Genomic DNA, 26,853 nt, shown 5'->3' with positions numbered 1-26,853 from the left:
TACAGTGGTGGATTTATCTCCAGCATCATGCTGGAGGTAAATACTCCACTTGAAGGTGACACTTTGAATGTAGTGGTGCAGTAAAAACTGCAGTAATTCCTTTAGTGCCAAAAACAGTGCCATTAACAGAATTACCGCCACTTTTATGCCACAACGAACCACCAAACTCCCATTACAAATCAAATCACCGAAATATTAACACCTAAGAAAAGACTGTGCTAACAGAGGTGAGTTCAAAAAGTCATTTTCAGGACCATGTTACGGTGCCGGCTGTGCTCAATGTCATGGATTTGCATCTGCTAGGGGGAACCTCCTCGATTTTGACATTTTAGAAGCTCTAGTAAATGTATGCTGCCATGAAAGTGATCTGCTAAACAGGCTCCCTCGGTTTAGCAGATCTAGCTTTCTGTGGTGTTGGTGTGTTTGTATTGTAATGGTGCAGAAGAAGAGACTGGGACATACATACGGTTTTGGGTTGGGTGAGGGTTGCGGGGGGTTTACCCCTGCATATATGTTACAATTGACCTTCACAATTTGGTCAATTGTGAAAAGGTCAATTGTAATTCGAACAGTTGTAAAACTAACAATTTGTATACAACCCCCCTGCCTGTACTAAAGATATAGTGACTGTCAGGATGTCTTGTCAACTCAAAGGGCATCATCACGAGATGGGCAGTAACCCTTAAAAGTGGCACTAATGAAATTAGTACCGCCAATACCACTCTGCTGGATCATGAGGCAGCGCAAATACCGCTGACTAAAAACAACCGGCGCTATATCAGCCGGCAGTATCTGCGCTGGAAACCCCAAGCGCAATCACAGCCGCATCACAAGTCCATGTGTGGTGGTATTAGCGCCGAAAAAAGGGGCTAAAACCATCAATTAGCTCCAGCTGGAGGTAAATACAGGTTGCAGAAACGAAGCCAGAGGTGCTCCCAATGCACCCCAGAACAATGTGTCCAGCATGTATCATGTAGAAAGCCTGCTTTAAACAGCGATGGCCCCCTCTCTACCCGTGATGTTCATGGCCCATTGATGCACGTGGTGTCCCTTTCAGGACAGAAGAAAACAAATGGGACGAGCAAACAGAGCCAGAAAAAGCACAAGTGACGGCTGGGGAAAGGAGCACCGCTAAGATTAGGTCACAGAGCACCCAGCTTCCCTCAGTCAAGCAGGGTTTTTGTTAAAGCCTGGCCAGGGCAGGTCCCGAGATCCGGCCAGACATCTGATGCCGGATCTCAAACCCAGTCAGAGCCATCCTATTGACGAGAGGAGTGACAAGGCAGAGGAACAGCCAAAGCAGGAGGACCGGTGTTGTACAATATCTGGCTCACCCTACAACAGATTGCTAGAACACCAGCAATGCGTGCTTCTGTCATCCCCCCGTGGCCCCCAAGGTGGGCGCGCAGGGGGACAGGCATTGCAGTGATCCGGCTCCCCCGGGCTCACCTCCTCTCCCCACGCAGCAGCCTTCATGAGTCCACAGAGGGAGCAGGGGACCGGGAAAGGCCTGAAACACTCGCTTCTCGGCACCCCCTCCACCTATGGTGTATGGGCGGTGAACGGAGAAGCAGCATTACTTACTGGGCAAGAAGATGTAAGACGCAGCAGCGTGGACGCGCGATCTAAAGCGCTGCACGGACGTAAATAACTTCTGTTTGAAGGGGTGGGGGTTGGGATGGGGATACTACTTACCAGGCAAGAAGACCCACAAATCAAAATGAGAAAAACAAACCCAACGGCACCTAAATATACCTGCCCGCGCATAGCATGAAATCATTCTTCCTCCATGACTTTCTCCCTAAGCACGTAGCCGTCCAACGTGAAAACGTCACGACGACTTAAAGGCATTTCAGAAATACGTGCAATACGCATGGAGCCTTATAGACATTTCAGCAAACGTGGCTCACGTCATGATCCCCTAAAGGCACTTTAGAAAGTGTCGGCAAACTTTTAAACAAACGCACAATGTTATCGGGCCTCATAGAGACTTTAAATACGTGTTTCAATTGAAAATGAAAGAAACATAAGGGCTCCCTTTACCAAACGCTCCTTTTTGGTTTCCAGGAAGCATCAGGTGAGTGCATGAGATCCAGCTCTTGTAATTAATTTTGTATGCGTTTATTTTAGTATACATTAACTTAAATCATTTTCACCCCGTTGTTGTTCTATTGGTAAGAGGAGCCCTTTTGCAGCCTTTGGAAATAAAGTAAGAGGCTGAAGCTCTAATTCGTTGTATTTTAATCATCACATGTTGAAATTAAAAATTGTACGTGCGTGACTTTCTAAACGTTTGGTTTTGTAATTACACAGGGAAGCCTGTTGTTGGTATTGTAGACACAGTAGCTGCTCTGAAGCTCAATTACGGTACACTTCGGGCTCTGGAATGCTCGCAGACGCAGTAACTGCTGTGCAGGTACTACACAGATCCCGTGATCTGGTTAGTGTAAGTGACTATACATGTGTATATACAACAGTGGCGCAACACCATTGACCTAATCGGGCTGTAGCGTCCCCTCTGCCCCCTGAAATTTGGGCGATGTTGACTCGACCTGTTTGACCTACAGAGCCATGGCCGGACAGAACAGGACACAGACATTAAACAGCACCTTGGCTTCCTTGTTAACAAAGGCCCGGCTATTGTTTCACTGCCAGCACCTGCATTCATATGCAAAAATATGTAGGCAATTGAAATTGTTATGTGGTGTTGGCAATTGCATGCCAGGGGAGTGATTGGAAGGGTATAGAGGGGACAGGAGACCACTTATTCTCACAGCAGTTCTTAAGTGGGTCCTTTTAGAGGTAAAGGGCAGAGATTGCTGCCTTTAACACTGAAGCTTCACCAGAATAGTCTCATTGGAATTTTTAAAAAAGTTAGATGCCCCCACACAAGTAAGATTGCCGCTTCCCACATTCATGGAAGCGTGTGCCTTCCCTAACATTTGAAGGGTTAGCCACCCCACCCCTGACATTTTAACCTAGGTGCACCCCTGGAAAAGGCTGTTGTGCACACTTGCTATTGGCAGAGAGGTGAGGAGGGAAGCCTTTCCTGAAACTGGCGGCATTAAAGCTTTACTGTGTGTGTGCAGAATCAGAAGAATATACTGAAACAAATGTATTGAAACGTTAAAGCTGATACTTTCAAGACTTCCATCGCCCATCTGCCTCAGCAAAATCAAATTCTCACATCCACCCCCTCCCCACGGATGCAAGCCAACTTATAACCACATTATGTGTACTTCGACATCTGAGAGTAGGGGGCTTATGTGCGCACTTTCTTTTTCTTCGGCATATGTGTTGTGGCTAGACTAGCATTTTGCTGCAGTCAATCTAGTCATTTTTAACTGGCATAACCTTATATATTTTATTGTTTTGTAATGCGCATCTATAATAAAGTAGGCATGGCCTCTATCACATGGCTACACTGGCATTTTGGTGCAGCCAGTCTAGTAATTTATCACTGTGGCATGACCTTCTATGTACAAGTGTTATGGTGTACAATTTACTTTATTTTCTCAAGAATATTTTTCAAAGGTTGCTGTCCATGACGCATACACATTTTCAAAGCAACTAAATGTGTACTTTTTAAAATCCAATACATGTTTTATTCTTACTGGCATATTGCACTTTGAAATTTATCATTTGATGCTTGGTCCCCACAGATGACCATTGGGGGTAGAACAGAGGCGCGGGCCTTCAAGTTAAACCCCACCCAGTTTTTTTAAGTGCCCCCCCCCCCCGAAATGTAGGTTTTGTTGCGCCCCTGCTATATAATACCTGCACTGGCTAATGATTGCAGGCTTGTAGTCCACGGTTATAGTGCCTACTCTGAAAGTAATGTTTCCCCAGTGCTAATTTCTGCAGAACTGGTACTTTCTCTGGGTCCAATGACCCTTCTCTGGATAATAACGGCAGGCACACAACACTGCGATGAATAGCAGCACACACACCTTCTCTAGCGCTAATGGTAAAGAACCCTCACATCCTGGCTGGAGAAAATGAGTGCAGACACAATACCTGCTCTGAGCTAATGATTTCCGAAACCGTATGTACCTGCTCATCAGCTACATCTGACAATACCTGCCCTGGGACAAATCATTACAGACACTGTACCAGATCTGGGATACCAATTTCAGACACAGTACCTGCCCTGGAACTAATGACGTTTAATACAGTACCTGCTAATCCGTTCCATATGACTGAATACCTGCCCTGGGGCTTATAACCACAGACACAATACCTCCTCTGCGAGAGTGATGGCATACACAATACATACTCTGGGGCTAACGATTCCAGTCACAGTATCTGCTCTGGAGCTAATGGTATTTAACACAAAATTTGCTCATGAGCAAATCTGGGGTTAATGATGGCAGAAACAGTAAAAACCCCATGCACCCTTTCCTTCCCGTGTCCTTCCCCCATTCCTAATTCACCTCTGACACCTTGAACCACACTCTCTGAAGTGAACGTAGAGCGCAAAGAAGTGAACGTACAGCGTGAAGAAGTGATCAGTAGGGATAAACCATCGTGCCATGATTTTCAAAACGTGTTTGGTGCAACTGATGGGATGCTCATTCAGTTCACTTGCGCAACAAAGATGGTGAACCATGCACAAAGAACCTTTAAATGTCTGCATCGTAGTTGTGCACATTGAGGTGCTCTTTTCCCATCAAATTATCAACTGCGCATGGTAGAGGGTGGAAAGGGGGTTCTGGGCATTTTCAAGTAAATCCCCGATTTTCGAAAGTGGTGCACTTTTCAAAGCACAGAAAAAAAAGAAATTCCTTGTGCCTATTTGGAACAGGTGCAGGGGATATAACATGTATGGGAAGGTCACTTCTGATCCCCCTCATGCAATGAGTGAGTGAATGCTGTTTGTGAATAAGTGAGTGAATGTTGAGTCAAAGAATGTGCATTTGTTTGTGCTGGGCCAGGGAGGTGATTTTGGCTGGTGAGGGCAGCATAGTAACAGTGCACTTTAAAAAAAACAAAAAAAAAAAACATTTTTTTTATTTTATTGTCATTTTCAACTGTAAGAACACATAAAAAAACCCTCCCACCTCTTCAAATAAACAACTACGTACCAGACAAAAATCCAACCACATACTTGAGCAAATTGTCCCGTGATTACGTGTTTTGTACCCACTGTCTATATGTTAGCGTCCTGATGCTTGCGAGTGACCGGCGCTATATAAATAAATGTATAAAATGTAACCAACAATGCACCCAGTCCTGTCTACCCCCTCGCCCCCCCCCCGTCCATAAACTCTGTTGATGGCAGATGGCTCCCAGTCCCAGTTTCTGTGAGTAGCTATCTCTCTCGCCAGCCGGTGTATGGGTCCTTTCACCGTTTGAGAAACCTCCCTCATAGTCCTCGCCTCCACTAGGCACTTCAGCTGTATTTCCTCCCAGCTTCCTGTGAAGGCATCATCCCCAAGTGGAGTGAGTACTCCTACCAGCCTCAGCAATCTCATTTTCCTCAGGCACCATGCAGCCCGCGAGTCCCGCTGCATGTGATGCAGGACATTGTCCCAGTCCGAGAGAAACCTTTGGTTATCCTTTTGAATCGAATAGGTCAGCCACTCCAGCCATAAAGTTACGGATTTTACTAACCCATTCATGTTCTGTGGGGGCAGCTTTTTGTTTCCATTTGTGTGCCAGCGCAAGCGTTGCCGCCACTATTCGGATGACGTATGTCTTTCTTTGAGCTTTCAATGGTAGATTTTCCAGAACCCTGCCCATTCCCAGGATGGCCATCCCTAAATTGTCTGGCATCTGACTCCCAAAAATACTATTTGTTGCTGCACGGATAATGTCCCAATAAGGCTGTATGACTGGGCATTCCCTACAGATATGCTTCAACAATCCCAGTTCCCCACATCCCCTCCAGCAGAGTGCTGATGCAGTTGTGTAAAATGTAGGTAGTTTGAGGACGGCTACAGTCTCTAGGTGTTTGGTTATGGGCCCACCCATTGTTTGCACATGGCCATGCTAATCCATATGGCCTTTCCTGCCTGTGCCTAACAAAAAATTCCTGCTCATGGCAACTCTTTGAGCTTGTTGATAGTAGTTTGTGCAGCGTGCTGACGTAAGGCGCATGCTGCATGGAAGTTCCTTTAATGAAGACATTGCAATTGCACTTGCACAGTGAAGCTTCGGTCAGAGCTTGTGAAGTTTGTGTCTGCATACATGAGTCTAATGTAGTTACTTGAGAATGGCGCTTGTGTGTTAGAGTTCTGATCAATCTTTGTGAATGCACGCGAGGATTACTTCTTTGCACCGACAATTGATCGCTGGGAGCAGAATGGCATGGAGCGGCTGTGTTCCTTATTGCTGCCTGCCTGTCCTTTGGCTTGGCCATAGGCTTTGCGAGTTGTGTTGGAGGGCTGCTGTTGTGTCAGGCTGCTAGGAGGTGAGTGGGATTGGTTGGGAGGCTAGACTCCTGTCACACACACTGTGTACAAGGAGGGGATGGACTTGTATCATGCTGTCTGCTTTTAAAAGGGCGTGGCGCCTTTTGACATAATTTCTGTATAAATTCCCAAAGTCTCAATCTTTAACTTTTGTAGTATAGCAACACAGGATTTGAAGTGCTGGTGCACCTTGAATTTGCAGTTGATGCAGGTCATATAGATTGAAATGTAGTGTGTTCGAATAATTGGGTGCATATGGAATGCGTTCTGTCTTTTAGGAAATAGGACTGCATTGAGAGCAATACTGTGGAAAAGGATGCCTAATTCCTACACCCCGTGTACACAGTTAAGGGTCTATGCCTCTATTACCCCTGTGTGTATTACCATTGTTTTGTTGGATATATTTCGTGGTTAGGCAGTACTAGTGTATTTCGTGCGTATTTGAGCACAGACAGTATTGTGGCTTGGTCATACGTTTCTGCAGGTATGTGTTTGTATGGCAGAAGGGGGTGCCTGTGCCTACACATGAGCCCAAACTATTGGCATTTATTATTGTTGTATTTATTGGGTGCAGACCTAGCTTCGAGAAGCAACAAAGCACTTTAGAGGTATTCAACAGTACATATGCATAACGGAGTGCTTTTCAGAGTAACGAACAGATATTACAGCAGTAGGTAGGATACAGAGGAGAGATTCAGCTGTACAGGGTCGCAGGGAGGAGAGGTGGACAGCATCTAGCGGTCAGGTGGTGCGATGGGCAACGTGATGGCCTGTGTTGAGGGTAGACATCTTGAAGAGGTGGATCTGAGTTCTTTTCTGAATTGTAGGAGGGGGAGGAGTTTCCATAGTTTAGGGGCGTAGACAGAGAAGGCTTGTTTTCTGGTCCTTTCCTTTTTGCAGCAGCAGATTTCAAGTCTGCGCATGTCCTGGATACTGGTGGTGCGCTGTCTGCCGGAGATGCTGAGTTTCTCCATGAGGTAGCTGGATGAATTGAGGGTGACTGCCTTCTATATGATGCAGCAAGACCGGAAGGTGATTTGTGCGTGCAGTGGGAGCCAGTGAAGGTCGATGAGGGCCTGGGTGATGTGATCACATCTGTGTAAACCCTTGATGTGGCGTGCAGCCGCGTGTAGGACACTTCTCAGAGCGGTGTAAAGACTGGTAGGGGGTGTCTGTACTTCTGCTCTCTATATGGTAGAGGAGAGGCACAGAAGACCCCAGTCAAGATTCTCTAAGGTAGCAATGGACGAGCAATCAAGGCCTAGCTTCTCAGGAGGTGATGCAGGCTGGGTCTTAAGTACAGTGTACTCCCCAACCCCCACAAAGGAATGTCCACACACTCTATTACTGAAAACAGTCTTTATATAATTTTCAAAGGTATGTACACGATCACAATAACGCACTTTGTACTCGGAAGTCACTAATGATAAATATATACAATTGTAAAGTGGTACCACCAATGTTATCAAATCTCATTGAAGTGCATCAACAGTACGGTTAAAATGTCGCACAGATTAATAACGAGGAAACCAGCAATAGAGATAGGAAGGAACGCAAGATGGTTGAAACAGTAGGCAGAATACTGACCCCTACCACGAGGCACAGTTCTGTGTGGAGACCCCCCCCCCCCCCCACCTGGGCAACCTGTAAATAAATGTATATAGCACAAGCCCAGTCCATATGTTCAATAGTCTCACTTCCTATTAAGGTTTTACCCCCCACCCCCAATGTACCTGGTGGAATAGAGTTCTCCGATGCGTCAACCGATCCTTCTTGAGGGACTCCCTTTCAGGCAGGAGTCACGGATCGTCGAGAGGTGTTGAGGAACTCGGCGTTCGGTGTCGGGGAATCGACGGCCCTTCTTGAGTGCCCTCCCTTTAAGGCGGGAGTCACGGGTCGTTGAACGTCCGACGGTGAACAGGGTGAACTACGCCAGGGAAGTGGCAGCTTCGTTCCTAGCGGTGCTCGTCGACGACAGAGCGTTGGCCTTCAAGGAAGAGGCGTGCGGGGCACCTCGGTGACGATAGTTCTGGATCGCAAAGAGATGATGAACTGTGGCCCAGCAAGGGCGTCGATCGTCGGCGCCTGTGGTCTTTTTAGGTGGCGGGAAACCCACCGGTGGATACTCCTCGGCGCGTCGACGGTCGGGCCTTCTCCAGCGGGAGACAAGCGGATGACGATGCAGGCGAGAGCATCCGATGATCAATCGAAGTTCTTAGGCAAACGGGAGCACGGCGGCTCCGTCGGCGACGGCGGTCGTCGACTGTGGCGGACAACAGTCCGAGCGCTTCTCCTTGGAGTTCCGCAGCAGTCCCCGTATCGGGTCGGCAGCCTGTCGAAGGTCTGTCTACCAGGGAGCGTTGGCAAAGATCAGCTGTGCACGATGGTCCCTCGTAGCTCGGGAAGAGGTCGCCGTACCAGGTCCTCTCTGTGTCAGTCCTTGGAGGCACAGCAGCTTTTGGATTGTGAAGAGCCACAGCACTTCTTCTCGTCCAGCAGGGCTTCAAGGTCAAGCTTCAGTTACTCGTCGTAGTGGACTTCAGCTTCTAAACACGATTCCTGGCAGTGAGAGGTCCCCAGATATACTGTTGATCTCCCATTCATTCCGCTGGGTCACACTCAAGCATTCAATCACGACTACCGGCATTCATGCAGGCACACGAGGTATTCGGGCCATTCACTTCTCTCCAGACACTCACAACAAGTTATGTGTATTAGGACAAGTACCGAGCCATTCAACACTCCAAGCTGCATTCATACCGGTTTCGGGCAGGGCTGTCTCAGTCATTGTGTCAACCACCAGATACTAGACATCCACAACACAGAATGCATATTCGTCACACACTCTATTCACCCAGGTCCCACCCACAGGAGGTACCCACAACATACATCACCGGGAAGGCTCCAGCCAGTCTGGCCGGGCCTTCACAACAACACCATATATGGCACTTCCACCCAACAGCCAGTCAGGGGGAAGGCACAGAGTCAGGGCTTCCCAGGACTTTGGGAAAACAAGGTAATGGGTAATAGAAAGCAAGAGGCCACCGGGGCCATCTTGTTTTCCATCAGGAATCAACTGATCCCAATGGCAGGGCCGGGGTATCCCAAAATGGAGGATACTCTGCGCACCTGTCGAATTCAGCATGGAGCTGCCAACAGCCCATAACCTGCTCTGCGGGCCACCCACAGGTGCCCAAAAACATACACTAGGGGCACAGGGTTGTACCCCCACCCATAGGTGCCATAAGGGTATCCCACAGGTCCGTTCACCAAACCAAAAAGAGAGCTGCACCGCCAGGAGACCCACATGAACTCCTGCGTGGAAAACACGACAGAACACATGATAAAAAGCAGTAAAGGACAAGGACAAGGGTACGGAGGCCCTGTCCCTCCAAAACATTTCCAGCATCACAGGGAGGCCTTTGAGGAGGGCATTGCCCCCATCCAGGTGAAATGGGACCAGTGCTTGAATGGTGGATCTAAATCTGTCTGGCTGTCTGTGCCCCCCCCTCCACCCTCCGCTATGTGTATCTTGAAGGATCGGCATTATTAGATGTGGAACCTGATGGACTTGGCACATGAGGTGAGCTCAGGTGTGAAGCCCTCAGGTTTCATGGTTGATGGACAGGTCTGTATGTCTGGGTTGGTGAGGTGTAGTAATTGTCTTGGAGGGGTGGAGCTTCAAGTATGCCCTGACATCCAAGACTGGATCAGCGAGGGGAAGGTTTTGAGCCTGTGGATGTCCTTGATGGGGTTGATCTTGAGGTGTAGCTGTTGGTCATCAGCGTTTTCATGGGTGTGGATGTTGTGTGGCTAGGAGGGCTCCCAACGGCTCCATGTACAGATTGAGGATCACTGGGGAGAGGATGGAACCCTGCGGGACTCCACAGGTGACGGGTAGCATTGGCGATAAAGAGGAGTCCATCTGAACCAACTGCTGACGGTTGTCAAGGTAGGACTTGAACCAGCGGAGGACCAGGTTGCTGATTCCCCATGAGCCGATGTAGGGTGTTGAGTGCCTGGTGGTCTACTGTGTCGAAAGCGGCAGACAGGTCAAGTAGAACCAGAAATCGGGGGTGGCCGGCAAGGATGTTGAGGGCGTCGTCTACCACCTGTATGGTTGCTGTCTTCTTGCTGCATCTGGGTCTGAAACCGGATTGGTAGGTTTGGAGGAGATTGTTGGTGTCGATTTGTTGCTGCAGTTGCGCGGCTACCGCTTTCTCAATGATGTTACCTAGGAAGGGAAGATGGGTAAAATCCTCCATCTACAAAAGAAACCCACTCTAGATCCCGACAGCCAAGGTAACTATTGCCCCATCACCTGTCTTTAGGGTCGACGGGAAGGTGCCTTGAGTTAGGAAGCTGTTGATTATCTCCAGGTAGGGAAGGAGAGCTTCTGCTGGGAGTGTCTTGAGGATGGATGCTGGGAGGATGTCGTCTGTATACGATGTGGATTTGTGGGCGGCCAGGGTTTCTACCACACCCTCTGTAGAGTGACTTGAATGTTGCCTTGGATGTGGCGATTCCGCGAGGTGGGACGTGAGGTGGGTCTGTGGATGCAGAGCTGATGTCTTTGTGCTGGTGAATCTTGCTGATTTTGGTCGATGAGAAGTTGTTGAATTTTTGGTTGAGTCTGGTATGGCAGGGTCGGGTAGCGAGTTGATGTAGTGCTTGACCGCTTTGAAGAAGACTCTGCTTTTATTTGCTTCTGCTATGGTGTTCTGAGGAGGCTTTGGCTGTGTTTAGTTGTAGGCCGGTTGTTCGGATTTCCGAGAGTGCCAGGTCGGATGCAGCCCTGGAGTTGCGCCAATGCTTAATTTGTGCCTTTTTCCTAACTGGTTACTCCACTTTTCTGAGTATTAATCTGAGCCCTGTCCTCAGAAACAAATGTGGTTTATGTGCCTCTGAGAGACAAAGGGCCACTCTGAGTCGGGGGTGAGGGGTGCACCAAGTACCCGGTTTTTCCTGTCTGACCCCAAAGCAAACCCTGCTAAAGGCACTGCTATTGGATGCACAGGTACTTGCACCAGTTTGCACCTGCTGCCATCAAAGGCCAGTTAATAATACTACAGCAGTGCCTGGCAAGTGCCTTGCCTATGCCCACACAAAAGGCCAAACTGTTGGCATTACCAATGCTTGTTTTAAACTGCTGCCACAATGTATCCTGTTATGGTCATTGTAATTCTCATCCACAAAGCTGCAGCCACAATTTATGCCAGTTTGGTCACTGTAAACTGCTTTCATGATGGTGCAACCACGATGTATGTTGTAATGGTCACTGTAAATCACTTCCATGAAGCCTGGGCCACTATCTATACCAGAATTCCCTACAGCACTTTAATGACTTTTGAACAAAACATTCACTGTATACATGATGTAGCCCTGCTCCCCAACATGTACCCCTTCCCAATACATTTGTTTTACTTACTTTCAAGTTTTCACACGTCTGCTTCATGATAACCAGATCTCGTCTGCATCGCTGAAGGTATACACGTTTTGATTTTGACCTTGCTTCCACCCTTTATTGGAAACATACCCAACGTCCCTTCGAAATGGGCCCAAAACATGTGAAACCACAAGAACACTGTGATGAGTTGTGGTGCTACTGGTATAGCAGGGGCTTTGGAACTCCCAATAGGGAGACTGGCCAGCAGTATGAGGGCTCCTCTTCCCTCCCAGAATCACTGTGTGCTGCAGGGGTTTCTGCTACGCCACTGTGGCTGCCACATGTTTGGATGCACATTTAGTATGGGAGACGGAACTCTCAATTTCCCATAAAGAGAGGTCTGTGCCATTACCTTGTTCAATGCTGGGAAGATTTCCTGAAGCATGAAGATGACTCCTCAACTGAAGGACTTTCTATAAGCAATCCTGGATTTTCAGCCTTGATGGTGAAACAGCCAGCAACTGTGAATACTGAACTCTGTATCTGACAAAGACCCTGTGTTTGTACTTGGCTCTCTTGTCATTGTAGGACCAACAGTCCCCTGATCTATCGACTCCAATCCTCCGGGATCCTGAGCTATGTTATCATGCATGTAAACTGAGACACTGAAGTGAGGATTTTGCAGAGGTGGAGGAACTCCCCACACTCCCTGGAATGAGGGAAGCGAGCCACAAGGGACGGCATTAACGCGGCCGCTACCTTATATGGCAACCAGATGGTGGATGAGGAGGGATCCCACCTGGTTGCTACCCCCGCAGAGGTGAATTACTTGGCCTCATGAACAGCCCTGGGGTTGTCTTGCACCTAGAGACTTCATTCCCAAGAATGCATCACAACAAAGCAGACTGGCCCAAGGATTTAGAATATGGAATCTAGCCGTGGAGCGCTTGCCAACCTGTATACACATGTGTCCATACCACAGGAAATGCTACACCCGGCGGTACAGATAAGGCAAGTTCGTACATGAGAAGAACTGAGGAGGTGCTTCAAGAAATTTTTTAAAAATGGCACTGCATGCCCTAGAGACCTCAAAGTTATGGGCTAGACTGGAGGAAATACATTCACCCATTTGGCAATACCAATAGCAAATAATTAAAAAGGTGGTAAGAGGAAATTAAATCATCAATGAGTCTAAATAATAACAGGGAGGGAGATGAAGGAGCCCAGGAGATAACAAATCCGTAAAAGTGTCTGGAAAACTTCAGTCTGTGTCTTGGACCTAGAGGAAGTGGACATGCATACTGATTGTAATTGGTTGTTTATAACGTGCTTAATACCCAGAGGTTTCTATGCGCAGACCCGGGGATCGAACCTGTGTTGCTCCTCATCGTTTTGCTTCCAAGGTGAGCATGTTGCCCTGGAGCTATCCTGATTGTACCTTGATACAAAGGGAAGCTGCTGGAACGAGAACTCCTGGAAGGGCTGTGTCCAAGGAGGAAGCCAGTGCCAGGCTGGAAGGTGAGCGGGAGAGCTGTTCAGCCCTACAAGAGGAAGGTTGACGTGAAGGGCAACACAGCCCCTCTCCTTTCTTAGGGAGGCAGAGGGGGGCGAGGGAGACTGGAAAGCCAAAACCCTGAAAAGGTCCTAGGCTCTGGCAGAAGGGGGACCCAGACCTATGAGAGAAACCTGCTGTGAATGCTAAACCTAATGCCTATATTGAGTTCTTTAATTCGAGGTTTAAGAGACATGGTGTGACCCAAGGACCCATAAGAGGTGTCTACTTGGACTCGTACAAAGAAAACAGGAAGAAATAACCGTGATACAAGTAGAGGCAGTGGAAGAAATGCCTGATGCAAGGGGAAGCAGGGGATAGAAAGTCCAGGAAGGACCTATAGTGAATCCTGAAGCTGAGGTACAGGAGCAAACTGCTGGGAATTCTGAAATCTAAGATCCTGGAGGGTCCTTTTGAAATTCTGTAACACAAATTTTTTGTTTTGTATTAGAATAGGGATGTACCTGAAAGGGTAGGTTTATGAGCTTTTATTTTGGCCAAACCCCTGGTACTTTTGTGTTCGTAGTACAAGGTAGCCGGGAGGCTAAAAACACATTGGCCCTCATTACGACCCTGGCGGAATACGAAAAACGATGGCGGAAATGTAATACCGCCATCGAATACCGCCCGTTGCGATCATGACCCGTCACTGTAAAGTACGATGCCATTAGCGACACCGTAGCGAACGCCAACGCTAACTGCACCAAGCACGCGCGCCGTGCAAAACCGCAATATCCGCCATGGCGCAACGATACGCGAATGCTGACCCCAGCGGACATTCACCTAACGCCATCAAGCATGGCGGAAAGTACCATTCCGCCATGGCGAGAACTACGGCATCGCAAACCAACCGTAATGGCCCTACTGAGTGCCTGTACTCCAATCCCTGGCCACATTGCACAACTCCTCGTAGGCGCAATGCAGTCACACCATGCAACCAGTGAAATGTACAAGTCACCCATGCATGCCAACGAACAAATGCATGTAGGGGCCCCAAGTGCCCTGTGAGTGGCCATCCACAATTGGCAACACACCATTGCCGTACTGATGCAGCACAGGCATCTGAAGGTGCAAGTACACCAAAATGAACTGAAAATTCCATGACACAAAACAACAACAGTCCCCCATTGCTTGCCACCAGTGTAAATCAACATTCAAAGCAGTAACCTGAGGGAGACTGCACCAGCCCTGTACACATGCCAGTAGTCAAACCAACCATCAGCATAAGCACGTACCACACAACTGTACCCAGAAGCCGGAACCCAATGCAGAACACCTCACAATACATCGCGCCACAAATCGGAATATGCCACATTACTAGCAAAGAATAACGCTACACGGTTAATATCGGAATATAAATTTAATGCACATCAAAATCACCAAGCCCATACAGCCATTTGAACATAAACTCACAAATGATCAGCATTACTGTGGGCTGCATCCGCAATAAATGACCAGCTTCCCCATGTGACGCCCTATACCTTCATGGCACACAGGGGCTACATCAACGTCCAAAAAGGCAACATGGAAGCGCCTAGGACCGCAGGGCCGTCCCATGAAGTAGGCACTAGTCCAGCTGGAAGCTAGGTATGCTGCACCTAGCCACTAGTACTGCGTAAGGGCATGTGGGCCATTGGCGATCGTCCCATAAGATCATAATGGTGCTCCACTGATTAACTCGAAGCTGCAGGTGTCGACTGTAGAAGCCATCTGCAGGAGTGGCGTACAGATGGCAGCGGCAGAAGGGGAGGAGATACCTGTCACCCAAATGAAAAAAATGATAGTATGGGCATCCGAACTCCATATGCATTACTCACTTCATTCAACACACCAAACCTACAACCATATGCATGCTAGCCCACTCATAAGGATCAATTGCACCCAAAAATCACTTGCGAATCATTACGACACAAATCGAGGTGAATACACTATTTCAAACGAGTGTCTGTGTGCATGCGCCTGTCAGAACAGGATCCATCAGATGGGATCATCAACGTGCATAGACACAAGTGATTGAAGGCGCGTCGAGACAGGGAGGGTTCAACAAGGGCAGATAGACGATGGTCCCACTATGGCAGCCTTGCATCACATAGCCCAGGGGAAGGGGACAGATTCCAAATAGCCATGTACATGGCAGACTCCCAATTAAATCATCTTTCCATGGATCCATTCATCATTCCCTCATCCCGTTATGAAAACGCCTGAATATTCACTCACATAACATTCGAAATTTCCATTGAGTCTGTGCGTAATGCAGGCTTCAAAATCCACTGTGCTCCTGCCCGGATTCCTTGTGTAGTGAAGTCACATGTATTTGGGAACGTCCTGCCTTATCGTCCACTACGCTATGGCGCATCCCATTCAAACCATATCAATCATTGCATTCCCGTCATGGGCCCTGTCCCAAGGACATTCAACAATAGAACGTTACATTTCCAGTCAGACCTGTGGGCGTCTCCACGCCGCTAGTTGAAAACCGAAAGCGCTGTCCTTCGAATTCCTCATTTGCAACATCACGTTGAAAAGGCATCTGAACGCTTGTATTCACAAATACATCTATGCAGTGCGGCTGTGTGTGAAAATGGTAACTGGCCTCAATCACTGATGGGACTCCCCGCCGTCGGTGAACGTCGGTACAGTGCTGCATGAGGGTCCACCGTTGATCGAGCACTACATTCCACTGACCCTTCACAAGTCTGCTCGCGAATGCAAATATAGTATGTGCAACAATGGGACCATAGCAGAATTAACATATAAACCAATATTCCACAGCCATCGGGATTAAGAACATGATTGCAAATGCAAGATGCCATGCGTCGAATTGCAGCGTCGTGTGCGGGACGTGCTCGCACGAAAGGCATTGCAGCTGACACAGGTGGAATGAATCACCACAGGTGAAGGCTATACAGCCTGAAAACACATAAATTGCACACCCAACCCCCTCCCCCAACCACACCCACTCCAGAATGCTACCGGCAGGACTAGCGATGTTGGGCCTGGGGGACCTGATTGCACTGCAAGTACTCCAACTTCAAGAAGAAGACGAACGCCAACTACTACAACAACCGGCCGCACAGAGGAGACGCAGGAGGAGGAGGAGGAGGAGGAGGGCAAGGCATGGCCAGCAAGCCCCACCAGCACAGCCACTACCACCACGCAGGCAGCCCGCAATCCCACACCTCCGAGCTAATCCGTTCAACCTCACAGCTGAGCAGATCCACACCCTCTACCGTTTGGACCGGGACACCATAACCGCCATTGTCGACATGACACACGCTGACCTTGTCAGCATGATAGATAGCCCAACCGCCATCCCACCCCTACTGAAGGTGGTGTCTGTACTCCACTTCCTGGCCACAGGCACCTACCAGCACACAGTCGGACAGTTGCATGGCATTTCACAGCCACTATTCTCACGGACACTATTCCAAGTGCTTGATGCCCTCCTGAAGCACTCAGACGACTACATCACTTTACCACGCTCGGAGCAGGAGCTTACAAACACAAAAGTGGGATTCCATGCACTTGGCGGCATACCGGGTTGCATTGGTGCCATCGACTGCACCCATGTGGAATTGGTTGTCCCACATGCCATGGAGGCCCAGTACCGCAACCGGAAACAATATCATTCTATCAATGTGCAAATGGTGTGTGACTCCAACAGGATCTTTACACATTGTTTTGCCCGATTTCCGGGATCAACACATGATTCTATGGTCTTGCGGAACACTAGAATACCACGCTACATGGAGCGACACGCAGGGCGCCGATCCTGGCTACTCGGTGAGTCTCATTTAATGCATGAGTATGTGGGGTAGGTGATGCGTGAATGACCTGGCAGGAAGGGGGGGGGTGCGTACGTAGCAATGACATTCCACAAACATCCTTTCTTGTCCACATACAGGTGATTGCGGGTATCCACTGAAGAGATGGCTCCTTACACCAATCCGGAATCCACAGGACCAGCATGAGGAGGACTACAACCATGCCCACTCACGTACCCGTGTGGTCATAGAACAGGCATTCGGCCTACTGAAGGCTCGTTTCCGCTGCCTCAGCAGGTCTGGCGGGGCACTCCTGTACCGCCATGAGAAGGTGGCAAAGATGGTCATGGCATGTGTCATGCTACACAACATGTGCGTACGTAGGAATGTGGCCATGCCCCCCGACGCAGAACTGCTAGCACCTGAAGATGGTCATGATGAGGGTGGGGATGTGGCAGCACCTCAAGGGGTCCGCGAGGCACAGGAGGCCCGTGAATTACGTCAGAATCTCATAGATGCATGCTTCTAGCACTCACGCCTGGTGGCTGTTACATGGACATGGGACTTGTGGCACTGTGTGTGTCTGGAACATGCACAATATGGACTGTACGCCAAGATAGGCCTCGTACACAGAGATCAATGTCCACACATCTCATAGGATGAATATGAAGAATTGTATTGCAGATGTGAAATGACATTACACACCCAATCGACCCGCCACCCAATGAAGCACAACACACCCCCTCCACCCTCCTACCCCCACCCCCGAACACCAGTGTCCAATGACGCTCATTGTCAGTGGGCAGACGCTATTGCAAGCCCCCTCTCCGGGTATCAGGGGCACCCCTGCCTGTGGAGCGCCCGGTCCTCCCAGATCTACGTTGGGGGCTGCCCTGGACGGAACTTGCAACGGATGATGTCTCTGCCTGCTCACGTCCATGCATGTCCCTAAGGGTTTGTGAGAGCTCAGTGAGCACACGGCGCACAGCGGCAAGTTCACCACATACGTCTTTGGACGTCGCATGCAGTTCCCCCCTCAGGCTCTCGGTACTTCTCTCCATTTGTGCCCTTAGTGTCTCTGTACTTCGCTCCATTTCTGCCCTAAGTGTCTCAGTAGATGTTTCAATGGCTGCCTTAGAACCCCCACATTCATCAGCATGCTCCTTGAGGAGCGTGGCTAGTTGCTGCTGTTGCACTATCATCTGCTCGAGGGACTGTTGCCTCTGCTGGGCCATGCCCATTTGCGGTGGTGTCACAGAGGGGCTGGACGCCTCATGTTGCCTTGCAACAGGTCTTGTGGGGGTTGGCCAGTCGTCGTCTTGTGGGTGCCCCTGCGTGGTTTCCTCATGGTGTACGGGATGAAACGTACAGGGGGATTGGGACAGGTCATGGATGTGTCCTACTTCGGCAGCACCGTTTTCTATGTCGGAGCATGCTGGCATGAATGCAGTGTCACCTAGGGTGCTGCTGCCACCAGAAGCAGGGCCTTCTGTGGCATCCATTGGGGGGACCTGTGGTGCTGCTGTTGTGGACATGCTGGCTGCTGGGGTGCCTGTTGATGTCCCCTCCAGTGTGCTGCCACTCGATTTGTGCAGCTGCCGTGTCTTGATCCGTGCAGCTGAGGTGGAGGGTCTTTGGCCGTTGGTCTTGGCCCTCTTTGCAGGTGTGCTGGTAGGGGTGTCCTGAAGCTCGTCGTTGGAATCGGACCCTGTGGTGGAGTAAAGGAGGGCGAGCGTTATTCATGGGTCTGTGGTAATTGTAATGGCAATTGTATCACATGCATTGGGGTGGTACCTGGGGGTGATTTGGGTCAGGGCCTTGGAGGTGGTCTCATTTTTGTGTGCATTGGGGATGCAGTTATTTTGCAGTCTGCAGTTAGGGTGTGCATGCTGCACATGTAGAGTGTGTTTTTTTTGGATTTTTAAATATTTATTTATTTGATCTGACTTTTAAGGGGCGCTGTCATGGCATTGTATGTGGTCGTTCTCCTGAACATGTGTTTCTATATTGCACTATGGGGACACATGGTACTTCACATGGTTGGTAATTGAGGATTTGGCATAGTTTTATTTGGGCCACCTACCTGATTCTTCTGATGTCTGCACTCCTTTCTCCATCCCTCCGACTCCCTCTATGCTCTCCATTCCAATGGTGGAGGCACAGATTTCTTCCCAGGGCGTCAACTTGATGGGTGATTCCGATCCTCCCCCGGTAGCTGTGGCAATGTTCCGGTTGGCAGAGAGTATGCTCCGGACGCGTATCCGTAGGTCGTCCCATCGCTTTCTGCATTGTTGCGGGGTGCGGTCCCCACCGCACTTACCCGCTGTGCCACCAGCGCCCATATGGCCTTCTTGTTCGCAAGTGCCGTCCTGGTCATTTGCGTAGAGAAGACGACGGCAGCATTCTCCTGGAGTGTCTCTGTGAGCACGGTGAGTTCCTCGTGGGAGAAGTGGACCTGCCGCTTGCGGTCGCACGCTTTTTTAGCAACTTTTCCCATATTTATTTTTTTGACTGGGGTGGCTAACGGGTTGGGATGTGTCTCGGGGTCGGATTTTTAATGGTTGTGTTGGGATTCTGATTTTATAGGTGTACGGCGTGCTGTTTCCCGTTCCGGCCCCATGTTTTTACTTCCGTTTCCGTATATTTACGGTGACCGTATTTTGCGCTGACCGCTCATTACGGTGACCGCTAAGATGGGTGGCGGAATTGCACCTAGGGCGACGTACGACGGCGGTAAGGGGCGTTTTGGGGTCATTTCCGCCATCGCGGACTTTGCACTTCCGCCATGGCGTAATGCTCATGCCCGATGGGTCAGAATTAGCCGCACTTTCCTCCATCGTGCAGTGGCGGAAACGCTATTTACGCTATGGCGGTCATGTCAGTTGATTTCCGCCAGGGTCGTAATGAGGGCCATTGAATGTAAGATTGACTTTTCTGTTGGCCACATCATTTGGACATTTCTTTGCATAGTATGCATCCCTGTAGGGGCGACAAGAATAGGTTTTGGGTCTTACGTTTGATCACAAGGGAACACTGGAAGCACTAAGGGATCACTATGAAGTTCCATCCATCCTGACAGTTTCCTTTAAAAGTAAGTAATTGTAGGCCTTCTCCTAGTACCTTTCTAGGTGCTCTCTATTTATCAAAATTTTAATATTTGGTGAACCCGAATTCAAGAGTGATGTGTATCTTTGCCTCGAGTTCCCCACAGGACAAAGGTAAGCGAGCACCGGTAACTGGGCAGACCAACGGTCCTGGGGTTACTATGCTGTAGATTATGAACTTCTTGGGAACTATTTACAAAACATTGGTACCTAGGAGTGGTAAATCTGCTTACTCGCTGCTACCACTTAGACACCATTGCACTGTCCTGCCATCATTAATACAGTAAACCGTCCTTCTTTTGACTTCATTCAAAGGGCCTTCCATTTACTGCGGCATCTGGGAATCCTCGATTTATCGATGGAACCACCACCCGAAATCTAGAAGCCTCAACGTGTGACCACCCAGTTACTGTAAACTGACTACTATTTCAGAATTCCAGGTTCATACCATAGCCATATGTTAATATTAGGACAAACACTGCATCGGGAGCATTATTCGGTTCTACCGATCCATTGCAAGCTTTACTCCAAAAGAGAGCTTGATTGGCTGGCTGACCTGAAGGATTCATGCCTCAACTCTCACCCAGTGCAAAATCTGTTTTACCATACACCGTGACTTCTCCTTCAAAGCCCATATTGCGAAGAAGCTCAAGTTGCATAGTACAAGCTTAAATTTCTATGCAAAGTCAAGTTGTTCATCCAGAGCCCAACTTTCATAACAGTTGTCCTAGTCATTTGTCACCTGGACGGTGACAAAGCCCTACTTGCAGGAGTACCAGCTGCCATCTTTGCCATGAAAGCTGCCCATCTTGCTGCAGGGCAACTCCTCACAGGACTAAGTAAATTTGACCAGATCACCCCCATTCTCAAAGAGCATCGCTGCCTACACAATCGAGCATATATCCAGTTAAATGGGCTGCATCAACCACAAAGCGGCTACAACCAAAATGCCACTCTGTCAGAGAAACTCGCCATCTCCAGAAGCCAGAGCAACACTAGACACGATTACCTCGCCATACTGGAAACAAGGAACTGCATGAAGGAAAATCCAGAAAACAGGACTTTTCCTGCTATGAACAGTTACTTGGACAAGTTATGAACGTAGATGAGACTGACCCCCTTCCTCCCTACAGTCTAGGAAGGACCTGAAGACCCTTGTCTTCAAAGAACATCTTGTTGATCTCACCACTCAACGCTACTGCTTCCCTGCTGTAGCACCCCAACCCCCTGGGTACGTTCGCATTGTACAGTGCTTTTTTGCTTCCAATCTTGGTTTGTGCTTTGTAAATCCCATAGATATTAATACCCAGACCCAGGGCTGGACTGTCCCACCGGGACACCAGGACATCCCCCGGTAGGCCTCTGTGGATAGGGCCTCTTTGACGTGGAAGGATATGGATATGTGCGTCGCGTGAATCCACCTGGGTGGTTTGCATGAATTGGCTGCCTGCCGTCTGCCACCACCCACAGCACGCTGACGCTGGCGCTGCCTGCGCATTTCTTTTTTCTTTCCAGGGCTGGGCTGTGCGCCTGCACGCCTGCGCATGATGGCTGCCTGGGATGGCACCAGGAAACCGAAACCGCACGTGCCCTGCCTGCCCCTGCACACACATTGCGTCACAGCACACAGGTCAGGTGCAGGGCAGGCTGCTGCAGCCGGGCCGACAGTGCGGGCAAAGAAGTGTTTGGTGTCCGGTGCCACTGCCAAGGCAGCGGCGGCGAGGCCTTCTTCGCAATGGCGTGATTTCGGTAAGCAGGTCCCAAAATATTATGTCCCCTTCTGCCTGCACCATGCATGCCCTGGTGCAGGTCCGGCCAATTGCATTCTGGGCTTTGCCCTCTCCCGGCGTCATAGCACAGCAGGCTATACTGCCTGTCTTAGCCCTGCTGTCACAGTCGTATTTAGTTGCTGTTCCTTGTAAATTACATGATAAAGTGCCAGTTACCGACTAATGGCGCCCACCATTGTGGACTGCCTTATGTTTCGGGAAACCTGGACTCCCTCTTACCCATTTCCCCATATCTTATAAATTCGACTACAGCCCGCTGGCATCCCAGGATACTGCTCCAGTGGCAAGTGCAACCCCGTTACACACTTCACCACCCTTACAAATGAAGGGCTCCATTTGAGCCCCAAGCACACTGTTTGTACCACCTTTCTTGTAGAACATACCGACACACAGTTCCGGCTTCTCACAGGGCTCCGATAAGTCTCCACCAGAAACCCCATTCCCAAGCCCATGCTTAGCAGCCGTGCCTCCCCTTGTTACGCTTTGACATCCCTCTACTGTCTGTACTCCGTTAATCTACAGTAGCTCTTTCATAGTTGGTCGCCGAGTGATTTGCCTCCTGTTCTCATACATTTTATGTTTCACTGCAGCACCTTACGGGAATTGCGCACCTGTACTTCTGAGTGGGTAGTTCAACGAGAGGCCCAGAAATTGATCCATGTGGCTATGATTGGTGCAGGGGAATATTGGACATTCCTTTATTATGGCAAGGCTAGGCTTGATGCAATGCGACGTTCCGTCATTCACTCAACTGTTTGCTGCAGTGAGATTCTCTGGTGTTTAAGCTAATTACTTCTGTCTATAGCGCTTTGACCAAAATGTAAGCACTTCTAATTTGTATGCTTTGCAGAAGACATTGCTTTGTTGCTGGTGTTTTTGGCTATAATTATGCCTATATGCGAGCTGGATCTTCTTCCCATGTTTTAGAGCAATTTATACCAAGGACTTGCCATTGCGTTTGGTTTGTTTTTTGTGCACTGAGAGGCTCAGACGCCACTGTGAGGTTCCTGGTGTGACTATTTGGCTGGGTTTGGTGCATGGAGGGACAGAGATACTGACATCAGGTGACTGGCTTTGGGGGCAGTGATTGGCTCATGTTGCCAGTCGCATATGATATACTCCCCGCAGTGATTGGCTTTTTTATTTATCGCCCAACGACCTTAGCAAGCGGGCTACCCTATTATGCACGTTGACTGGAGGGCCTGACTTCCTTCCCTGAACCTCATCCTATCATTGGCTTGTTTTAACCTGAAGATAGCTCAGTGGGTTGAGAGCTTGCTGCTGTGATCTATGTGCGATCTGCAGGCCGCAGGTTCAAATCCCGGCAAGGCCAACTCAGCCTTTCATCTGAGGTCCATAAATGAGTACCAACTTCAGTTTCTATGATGATTGTGTGTAAATATATTCTTTGGCGAAAGCGCCATATAAATAACAAATCATTATCCTTTTTAGGATTTGCATTGTAACCTCGACGTCTCTAGAACTGGGAATGTTATGTTGCATTAACATAAGCCGGTGCTTCTGCTTAGTAGAAAACCTCAGCATGACTAAGCAACAGTATTCTTTTTAGTGAATTGAGCTGAGTGTGTGATGTGGTCTCATGACAGAGCATATCGATATGACTCGAGGAAGCACGCATCACAGCCTTCAGCTGGGCTCATGTTTGTGGCATGTCATGGCATGATAGCACACGGCCTGGGTCCTTGTAACGGTTGTCCCAATCAAGTATGCAGCCTGTGTTAAATGACAAGCATATTCCTTCACTCAGACATGGAGTAACATGTCAGTGCATGCACATGGTACACACTGCATGTTCTGTAGCAATGCACTGTTTGGGGAGCTCAGATGCATGCAAAGTTTTTGTTGAGCGCATACTCGTGCTATGCTCTGTATAATTTGGACATGTACAGTTCAATGTATGAGTATATGGCTCACACAGTGGGGGTCCTCCAGTCGTGTCCAATGTGTACCATTCGAATATACACTGCCGTGCGCAAAGCCATGTCTGTGTAGTATTGAATGCAAGACTTGTCTGTATTCAGTGAACGCAAGTGGTCAAAGAGTGTACTAATGAGACATGGGGGTGTGTGCCATTCAGACATCTGTGCTGTTTTTGCTGCATGCATTAATCACACAGGAGACTTCCCAGCCATCCTGGACATTCATCAAAACTGCCTGCATGACACATAAGGCAACCATTGCCTGTAAACATGTCTACTCGTGCCTCTGGTGTAATGCTAGACCATTGCACGATTCGAGATTAGACCAGGAGACAGGCCTTCTATTGCTGTGCCCGCCCCCGGCCTACTGGAACACCATACTGAGGGATTCAATGCGCCTGCATTTCAACACAGGACTCAAGATCCTGCTCTTCAGAGAATAGCTGGAGACCGCTTAGGACCTGCTACTCCTGGGTATATGCCAACCAGTGGCGGCTGGTGAGTTTGAAACCTGGTGGGGCGTAAATTTCCCCGGGGCAATTTGTGAGCATGCGCGCGCAGTGCGCAAGCCTTCACCACTCAAGGGGTGGAATTATTTGAAACATGGCCTCCAAAATGTGCAATTTACTGTCCAAAAAACCCACTGAAATATGACAAAAAGCATTAGGTTTAATATACTAATGGTGGTAAATTATTCTTATGGGTGCAAGTGTGATGGTGTATTTTACAGCAGCTTGTATTGAGAATATCTGGTACTATGGTGTACAGAGACTGGTCTGAGAAAGGGCAGCATAGGCTCAGAGTAGTATTAAAATGGTTTCAGACGTGAATTAGGGAGTTAACTGCTTGTAACATTGAAGCTGCACCAGAAAAGTCTCATTACAATGGGTAAAGAACTTAGATGCCCCCATACCACTGAGTTTGCCCTGTCCGCAAAGTCCCTGAAGTTACCCTCCCTACATTTGAAGGATTAGCCCCTCCACCCCACCGAAATGTGTTGCCTTATTTATAAAACAAAAACAGAACAGAACAACTTAAATGTTATGGTTATTTACCCACCCATTGACTGCCTATGGCCATGGTAATCCCTATGGCCATTCCCACCCAGTTGCTGTCCTTCCCCGCCCAAAACACCTCCTCATGGGAACTCTTGCAGCTCACTTTAATCAAGCCTCAACATAATAGTAATAATAATACATTTCTTATATAGCGCTACACACCCATAGGTCTCAGAGCGCTGAAATAACAGAAGACATTATCATTCCACAGAGTGGTACTCCATTATCGACCTCAGAAGGATGGAAGGCTAATGATTCAATGAATGACCATGCCAGGAATCACTCCCTCCATTATGTGTTTTTTCCCTCCGTAAATTCCACCCCTTACGCTCTAGAGATTCCTTCCCTACCTCCTTTATCATTCTCGCTGCAGGTTCTGAGGTGGGAGGCTGGATGATCACACATGTATCACAATGGGACATGGGGAAGGTACCCTCTCAGTTCCCCTGTCTCACTCTGCTAGCCCCTTATGAGTGAATCTGTCACAGCATGTAGCTCAAAATGCAGGTGAGCTTACGATATAAACGTACTGACAAAAAATGCCCATGTTTACTCCACATAGGCACAAGAGGTATACAGAAAAAGATGGATAGATAGAAAGATAGATACACAGAGATGGCTACGAGCTATACACACTTTAGTATGGGCAAGAGCAATGTAAAACGGGACGCGCCCACTGTTGCAGCCGGCCCATGAATAGGAATCCTATTCATGGGCTGGCCCGGTTGCGACAATAGAAGGTTGTCTCCACAGCGCCCCTGCGCTGCTACAGATTCAGAAGAACTTTAACATCTTCTGAATCTGTTTAACACACTGAGTCACTGGTGGGGGTCCTGGTGGGAGGGGGGGGTGGCGCCCTGCCGCCCTATGATAGCAGCCGCCACTAATGCCAACCATCTAGTCCATTGAAGAACTACTTTGCGAGATCATGAACTTATTTAAAAAATGATTTTTTTAAATCCATATATGATTTGAACATGGTTTAAATTCACTAATTTGAACACATTCTATTCAACATCTTCTTAGGGGATACTCGCAATCTCCTCATAGAAGGGTTGGGCTCACACGCTGTGCTCACTCCTTCGGCAAAATATGGGGCCACTTTGAAAAAAATGTCCAGGGCCACTTTTGGTTCCCAGTCCAGCCCTGCCCAGACCATCAGCCACTAAAAGTCCCCCAAGCACCGCTGCTAGAGATTAGGGAGGTTTTTCGTAAGCCATGTGGACAGGGTCTTCGGGTATTTCTTCCTTAGTGGCTACCAAGACCTCCTTCAAGTTTCATTGAAGTGGCAGAGCAGCCCAGACTTACCTGTCAGTGGGTGGGCAGGGTGGTTAACAGACTGAGTATGCACTTTTCACAAATACCAAATGTCCACACACTCATTTTATAAAAAATATGAACTTTTATATGAGAAGGCAAGAGATGAAACGTTATACTTTCAGGTAAGTAAGCCTCATAAAATAAATGCAGCACTGTAATGGGGAAGTAGAAATTGTTTCAGAAGAGTTCTTAAAGGGTTAATGGTCCTTTCCTAGAAGTGAAGATGCAATTACAGGTAACTAAACTCATTCCCATCTATGCCAGAGAGACCAATGTAGACCAGTTGTGCAGATTTAGGCAGGCTACTGCCTGAAAAGCTACCTTTTTGCAAAAAATGTCCGAAGGAGCAATTTCTGGAGCTCTGGGGGAGTTTAAGCCATAGAAGACTCTTGGTGATAAAGAAGAGACTCCAAGATGATTATGATTCAAGCAAAGAACGAACTCTATATTAGTGGGAGAGATCTGGCAGAGCAATAGTATAGCCAGGGTCCAGAAATCAGTTCTGCAGCAGGCTGTGGTTTCCAGA

At 48.6% G+C, this 26,853-nt stretch overlaps 1 protein-coding gene across 1 annotated transcript in view; it reads left to right on the top strand.

Moving 5' to 3' along the window:
• The first annotated feature begins 1,946 nt into the window (after positions 1-1,946).
• Positions 1,947-26,853, top strand: part of AP1B1 (adaptor related protein complex 1 subunit beta 1) — an 896,137-nt gene continuing 871,230 nt past the window's right edge. Inside the window, exon 1 of the mRNA XM_069619269.1 lies at positions 1,947-2,077. The gene's annotated coding sequence lies outside the window, so the exon portion shown is untranslated. The remainder of the gene's footprint in view (positions 2,078-26,853) is intronic.

Source organism: Ambystoma mexicanum, chromosome 10 (assembly GCF_040938575.1).
Source record: "Ambystoma mexicanum isolate Mex_15411 chromosome 10, UKY_AmexF1_1, whole genome shotgun sequence".
Lineage (NCBI taxonomy): Eukaryota > Metazoa > Chordata > Amphibia > Caudata > Ambystomatidae > Ambystoma > Ambystoma mexicanum.
Note: the sequence above shows the minus strand (reverse complement) of the source record. Positions and strands in the feature narration are given on the sequence as shown.